Source organism: Psammomys obesus, unplaced genomic scaffold, assembly GCF_907164565.1.
Source record: "Psammomys obesus unplaced genomic scaffold, mPsaObe1.curated_primary_1811, whole genome shotgun sequence".
Lineage (NCBI taxonomy): Eukaryota > Metazoa > Chordata > Mammalia > Rodentia > Muridae > Psammomys > Psammomys obesus.
In genome coordinates this window covers 33,212,953-33,220,425 of record NW_026585504.1, presented here as the reverse complement: position 1 = coordinate 33,220,425, position 7,473 = coordinate 33,212,953, and positions in this window count along the sequence as shown.

The following is a 7,473-nucleotide window of genomic DNA, read 5'->3' as shown; positions in this document are numbered from 1 at the left end:
TGTTATGAATCATCCTCAGGTATAATTCCAAATCTCTGAAATGCTCCCCTGAAGACTTTTGTTCTTCTGCTCAGCACAGGACTTAATTCTCCATATGCATGCATGGTTGTCAGGCTCAATTCCCTTTCAACTCCCCTGAATTTGAATCTTTCTTTCTAGTTCCTCCATTGCCCCTGATTCCTGGTTTACTTTCTGAATTTTGTTTAAAAATTGCTTGTGATTTATGCAAAGGATCCTAGTAAAAGTTTAGTAAGTCTTTCTAACTTACTCTCCACAAATGTGTTAAAGCAGTGGTTCTCAACCTGTGGGTCATGACCGCCCTGTGGGTCAAATGATGGTTTTGCAGGGGTCACCCAAGACCATTAGAAAACACAGTTACATTATGATTCACAACAGTAGCAAAATTACAGTTATAAAGTAACAACAAAAAATAATTTTATGGTTGGGAGTTACCACAACATGAGAATCTATATTAAAGGTTTACAGCATTAGGAAGGTTAAAGATCACTTTCTCAAAGGCTTTGTTTCCATCTTTCTGTCTTTTTGAGCCTATCTACCCCTCTACTCCTCATTTATCCTATCTATTCCATGCTAAAGTGCCATAACAATGGAACAAAAATAGAGGCTAGCAAGCTCAAAGGAAGGAAAGAGATTTTTGTGACCATACAATACCCAATGGAATAGAACTTGAGTGTCTGATAGGTTTCCTGTCACCAAATCAACCCCTCCCCAACTTCCATTATGGAAAGTTTTAGAAGGTGCCCTGCAGTTTGATGTATGTTGGTGTGTGCTCTTTCTCCAATATTTAAACATGAGCGTTAAGAAGTTTCTAATAATTTTTCATTTCTTAATATTCATATAACTTATACCTAAGGTTGTGTTTTTAAGACCTTAAGACATTTAAACGGCATCTGTCAGAAAGTGGAAAAACTAAATCATTACTAAAGGGCATTCTTGATCAAATAAACTCAAAGTTCACCAGAAGAATTATCATTGGATTAGCAGGAAAATTAGGTTTTCTAAAAGCTATCAGCAAACACGAAATCAATTAGGACCTCATTGCATTGAGTAAGGATCACCTGTCATATTGAAACAAGAGAGAAAAGGATAGGAACTTTCTAATCTCCTGAACAGATTACTAGGCAAGTCAACTTTAGCATTGTTCATGGTTCAGACAAAGCCACACAATATGAACCTATACAGTGTGTGAGGACACTGAGTCCTAGACTCATTTCACTCATGGACAAAAATGGAGAACATTACTTTATAGTATAATCCTGATGCGTGCTTATTTCCATTCAGTAAAAATGGCACCAGAGACTGAGATCTAAGAGAAAACATGAGAAAGTCAATGGTCTGAAGATTTCCTTTTGTAGTCATAATTTCTGTCCTTATGTACTCTACAAATATATAAAAAACATTTGTGTGTGAGTTATCTCATTTACTCCTAAAGCTTATCTGTGATTCCTTACAACTATATGATTGCCCCCAGAAAAGCAGAAGGGACTATTCAGGCAGGGTGTGTTATGACTGGAAAGGTTCTAGCCTGGATTTTGTTGTTACAATACACATCACAGCCAAAAGCAACTTGAAGAGAAACAGGTTGATTTGGCTTTCATGATACAGCTCATCGCGGAGGGATGCCAAGGCAAGCACTCAAGACAGGAGCTTGAAGCAAAAACCATGGGAGAGCATGGCTTTCTCTCAGGCTCCCGTTCTGCTACCTTTCTTATACAAACTGGATCTGCCTGTGAAGGGGAAGCACCATCAATTGACGATTAAGAAAAGGCTCCATAGCATGGCTATAGGCTGCTTTGATTAAAGCAATTTCTCAGTTCAAGTTCCACCACTTCTTAGATGACTCTAGGTTTGTGTCAAGATGAGAGCTAAACAAACCCTGACAGAAGAGGTAAAGCGAAAGTTACATTTAGAGTTCCCAGTTTGTTTTGCTAAGCAATACTGTTTTTCTTTTTTTAATATTTTTATTTAACTTTTCTTAATTACACTTTATTCATTTTGTATCCCCCCATAAGCTCCTCCCTCCTCCCCTCCCGGTCCCACCCTCCCCCCCTTTCTGCATGCATGCCCCTCCCCAAGTCCACTGATAGGGGAGGTTCTCCTCTCCTTCTTTCTGATCTTAGTCTATCAGTTCTCATCAGAAGTGGCTGCATTCTCAGGGTTCTAGGTTATCTCCATGAATAGTCCTTGGTTGGAGTATGAGTCTCTGGGAAGTTTCCTGTGTTCAAATTTTCTTGTTCTGTTGCTCTCCTTGTGGAGTTCCTGTCCTCTCCAGCTCTTACTATTTCCCACTTCTTACATAAAATTCCATTCACTCTGCCCATCAGTTGGCCATCAGGCTCAGCATCTGTTTTGACAGTCTGCACGGCAGAGGCTTTCAGAGGCCCTCTGTGGCAGGTTCTGAGGTTGTTCCCTGTTTTCTTCTTCTGGCTTTCAGAGGCCCTCTGTAGCAGGTTCCGAGGTTGTTTCCTGTTTTCTTTTTCTTCTGATGTCCACCCTCTTTGCCTTTCAGGATGGGGATTGAACATTTTAGTTAGGGTCCTCTCTTTTGCTTTTTTTGTTTAGATGTACAGATTTTAGTGAGTTTGTCCTATGTTGTATGTTTATATGAGTGAGTATATACCGTGTGTGTCTTTTTGCTTCTGGGACAACTCACTCAGGATGATCCTTTCCAGGTCCCACCATTTACCTGCAAATTTCATGATTTCCTTATTTTTCATTGCTGAGTAATACTCCATTGTATAGACATACCACAGTTTCTGCATCCATTCTTCAGTTGAGGGGCATCTGGGCTGTTTCCAGCTTCTGGCTATTACAAATAAAACTGCTACAAACATGGTTGAGCAAATGTCCTTTTTGTGTACTTAAGCCTCTTTTGGGTATATGCCTAGGAGTAGTATGGCTGGATCTTGAGGAAGCGCCAAATTGATTTCCAGAGTGTGATTGTACAAGTTTGCATTCCCACTAGCAGTGGAGAAGGGTTCCCCTTTCTCCACAACCTCTCCAGCATGTGTTGTCCCTTGAGTTTTTGATCTTGGCCATTCTCATGGGTGTAAGGTGAAATCTCAGGGTTGTTTTGATTTGCATTTCCCTAATGGCTAATGAGGTTGAGCATTTCTTTAAGTGCTTCTCTGCCATCCGATATTCCTCTATTGAGAATTCTCTGTTTACCTCTGTTCCCCATTTTTTAATTGGATTACTTGGTTTGCTGCTTTTCAGCTTCTTTACTTCTTTATATATACTAGATCTGAGTCCTCTGTCAGATAAAGGGTTGGTGAAGATTCTTTCCCAATCTGTAGGCAGTCCCTTTGTTTTGATGATGGTGTCCTTTGCTTTACCGAAGCTTTTCAATTTCATGAGGTCCCATTTATTGATTGTTGCTCTTAGAGCCTGTGCTGTTGGTGTTCTGTTCAGGAAGTTTTCTCCTGTACCAATGAGTTCTAGGGTATTCCCCACTTTTTTTCTAGCTGATTTAATGTGTCTGGTTTTATGTTGAGGTCTTTGATCCACTTGGACTTCAGTTTTGTGCAGGGTGATAAGTATGGATCTATTTTCGTTTTTCTACATGTAGACATCCAGTTGGACCAGCACCATTTGTTGAAGATGCTATCTTTTTTCCATTGTATGGTTTTGGCATCTTTGTCAAAAATCAGGTGTCCATAAGTGTGTGGGTTTATTTCTGGGTCTTCTGTTCAGTTCCATTGATCCACCATTCTGTTATACTGTCTTTCTATTGACAGATAAAAACTGATGTCCAGAACTGTGACACTGAGAATACAATGAACTTGATGCAATTCATAAAATATGCTTATTTCCTGTTTCTCCATTTTTTTTTAATATTCATTAAAGAAATGTAAATAAAATGGCAGGCAAGAGAGAAGGTAACTCTATTCCATGTTTTTTTCTAAACTGGTATAAAAAGAAGACATGAATTTTCTGACAAACAAATGAAGGTAGCAGGTAGACATGCTGGTGAGGATTATGGTATCCAAAATGCGCCGAGTGAGGAGGCAACAATGGTGTCGGCCAACAATTAAGGTCTAAAGGTGATCAGGAGACACAGGGAGGTTTTCAATCTTACCAAAGTCCTGAGTAAACTAGTTTTTCAGTGTTATATAAGCACAGGCTGAATGAAATATATTGTGCAATGTGAGTATATCCTGTCAATGAAGCCATTGTTAAAATTTAAACCCTACAGGGAGCAGTAGATTCTTTAACATGACAAGGCAATGTACATGAAATATTTTCCTTTTGAAATTCCATTGCAACCCCACAGCTAGTTTGTAGTTCAGTGCAATTGCTTGTGTAACCTCTGCAGGAACTGATGTCTCTTCTAGCTCACCTCACACGCTGAATAGTTCCCCTGTGCCAAAACCTTTCCAGAAAATAAAGAAATCATTGCAAATAATTTAATGCCCTCTACTTGTCACAAATACACACACACACACACACACACACACCACATTAACACACTCAAGACACACATACACACACATCACCAGTACCAACAGAAAAACATAAACAACAAATACACTTTTTCTTAATGAACGATTGTCAGCTGGATCAAGTAGCAATAAAAAAGGACTATGCTGAAGTACAATTATTGATCTTCAGTTAAATAAGAGAAAATTGATGCAGCATAGCTGGGCACACTATTTTAAAAGACTGACTTCTCTTCCAAGATTTATCCACATAAATTGTCAAGCTTGTTGGACATAATCAACTTTCCAATTTCAATAAAAATAAGCACTGCTGATTCTGTCTTGACAACTTATCAATAAGTAATGCTCTTATAAAATTTCTGCACTTGCTAAAACAGATATAAGGCTTCAGGCTCCCGAAATATTTGGTCCCTTCCTAATCCTTCTGTCACTTTTTTTAAACCACAGTGACAAGAGAGACCATATCGATCTCTTTCAAACTTGTAATCCCCATGCCTAAAACTATGTAAATATTCACAAGGAAAGAATAAGAAAGGGAAGAAAAAAAAGAAAAAAATACAAATCAAGCAGGGCCAGGTACAGACAGCATTACTGTTAGGTTCGAAGTGGGTCTCCACAGCAGAGGTGCGACTGACAAGGTCTTAAAGAATAGTGTGAGTTCAGCTCAGGCTTGACTCTCCCCTGGGTTAAAAGAAGGATGGCTTGCAGATAAAAAAAAGTCTAAAATTATCATTCCTAAGAAACTTCTGTTTGTCAGAAGCAACCATTATTTCCTTTAACTGCCTGCCCCCAAGTAATGAAGCATTTAGCTCTATGTTAACACACACTTGTAACACATATCAAAGTTCCTATGCAAACCTCTAATTTCCAGGCTGTCTCCACTGTCCAAACATACCAGCTTAAAACTGGCAAGGTTTTCTCAGTCTTTTCCCATCCTCTGTGTTCCAGAGAGATAGCCTCAGCAGCTATGAGTTTCTCCTAAATAAACCTTTGTTTCCTCCGACTGAGTGGTCTCATTTGAGGGTTTCACTGCACTCAGTAATAATTATTATGAGTTGTCTGGTTGATGATGTCAAGAGTTATACTCAAGTCCTATGTTATACTTTAACCATAGTTCAAATAGCAGCGATGAAGAAGACAGTGCTCATAAGGCAGTGTGTGTGCGTGCGTGCGTGCATGCGTGCGTGCGTGCGTATAAGTAAAGTTTAGTCACCTGCTGTAATTGCTGTCGCTGAGGCTTACTGCTGAATAAGCTCACCCTTTCTAGTTCTTTCTCAAGTCCTGCTGGCCGGTTCCACTCAGCTGTTCTGACAGTTTCTGTGTTTGCTGTGTGTGTATTTGTGTAGTGTGCATTTGGTATGCATGTATATGTCGTGTGTATGTGGTGTGTGTATATGTGGGGGGTTCTTATGTGTCTGTGGTGTGCATGTGCTGTGTGTGTGATGTGTGTGTTGAGTGTAATAGATGTCAGACATTCCCTTATCAGCTACTGCTTTTCATCTCTCTGTGTGTTATAATTCATCAACCACAGAACCCAATCATCAGCATAGCAACTTTATGAAAATATCTCATTCACTATTTACCAAGAAATTTCAATAAAACATGTTGATTATGTGTCAAATCATTGCTGATTTTTCTTCCTATTGTCTAAAGTTTATTTTAGCCATTTGTTATACACTTCTTTCATTTTTTTTCTCTCCTGTATCAACCTAACTCTGAAAATTTTCACATTTCTTTTTTATTCAGCATCAGAGTAAATGACGAATGCAACTTTTACTCAGGAAAATCTCTCCAGTCTCTTATTCTTCACTCCTTTGTATCCCATTTTACAGAGAGTTGGATCCAGAAGTTCAAATGGTCTCCCTCTTTTTTCTCTCTTCCCTCTCTATCTTTCTCTTTCCTTTCAGTTTTCCACTCCTTCTTCCTCATTTCTTTATAAATATGTTCAAATTCTTATTTCCTCTGAGTTAGTTATATACAGTACTTAATTTATATACAGTACTCTATGGTTTCATGTTGCTTTTAGTACTATCAATAGCAGAAGACAAGACCATTCCTTCTGTAATGACTCAAGATAAAGTCCCGGGGGAAGCCTTAATTCCATGACTTAAGTGATGTTTTCTATCCTGAACCAATCCATTTATCTAAAAGATAGACAGACCGACTCCATTACATTATAATCTTCATAGAAACGAAAGAAGAAATAAGCTACTGCCACACTGCCTGACTGCTAGATAGTTTTATGTCAACTTGACACAGCTGGAGCCATCTGAGAGGAGCAAATCCTCAACTGAGAAAATGTCTCCAAAAGATTGGGCTGTGTTGCAGTCTGTAGGAAATTCTCTTTATTAGTGAGTGATGGGAGTTGGAGTACCCATTGTTACTTGTGGTCCAGGGCTGGTCCTGGGTCCTATAAAAAAACAGGTTATTGTTTCATTGTAGAAGAGTGGGAGGAAAGATAGAGGGAGATAGAGGGGCCAAGGACGCTACAAGAAGGTTTACAGAGTCAACTAACTTGAAGCCTACGGGTCTCACAGAGAAATTGAACCACCAACCAGAGGTCATGCATATGCTGCACACATATGCAGCAGCTGTGCAGCTTGGTCATCATGTGGGTCCCCTATCAATTGGAGTAGGGGCTGTCTCTGACTATGCTGCCTGGCTTTGGATTCCTTCCCCTAGCTGGGCTGCCTTGCCTGCCCTCAGTGGGAGAGGATGACCTAAGTCCTGCTGAAACTTGATGTTCCAGGGTGTGTTGGTACCTACTGGGTGTCCTCCCTTTCTCGGAGAAGAGCTTCTGCCTTGTTTTCCTTCAGTGTCTGTCACTTGGCATATGAATGCAAAAACACAAAACAAAACAAAACAAAAAGCTGTCCTCTCAAACTGTTTTTGATCATGCCTAAGTAAGACAATGCATGGTATGGGTACAGCCTAGAAAAGAAAAAAAATAGAAAGAAGGAAAGAAAAAAGAAAGAAAGAAAGAAAGAAAGAAAGAAAGAAAGAAAGAAAGAAA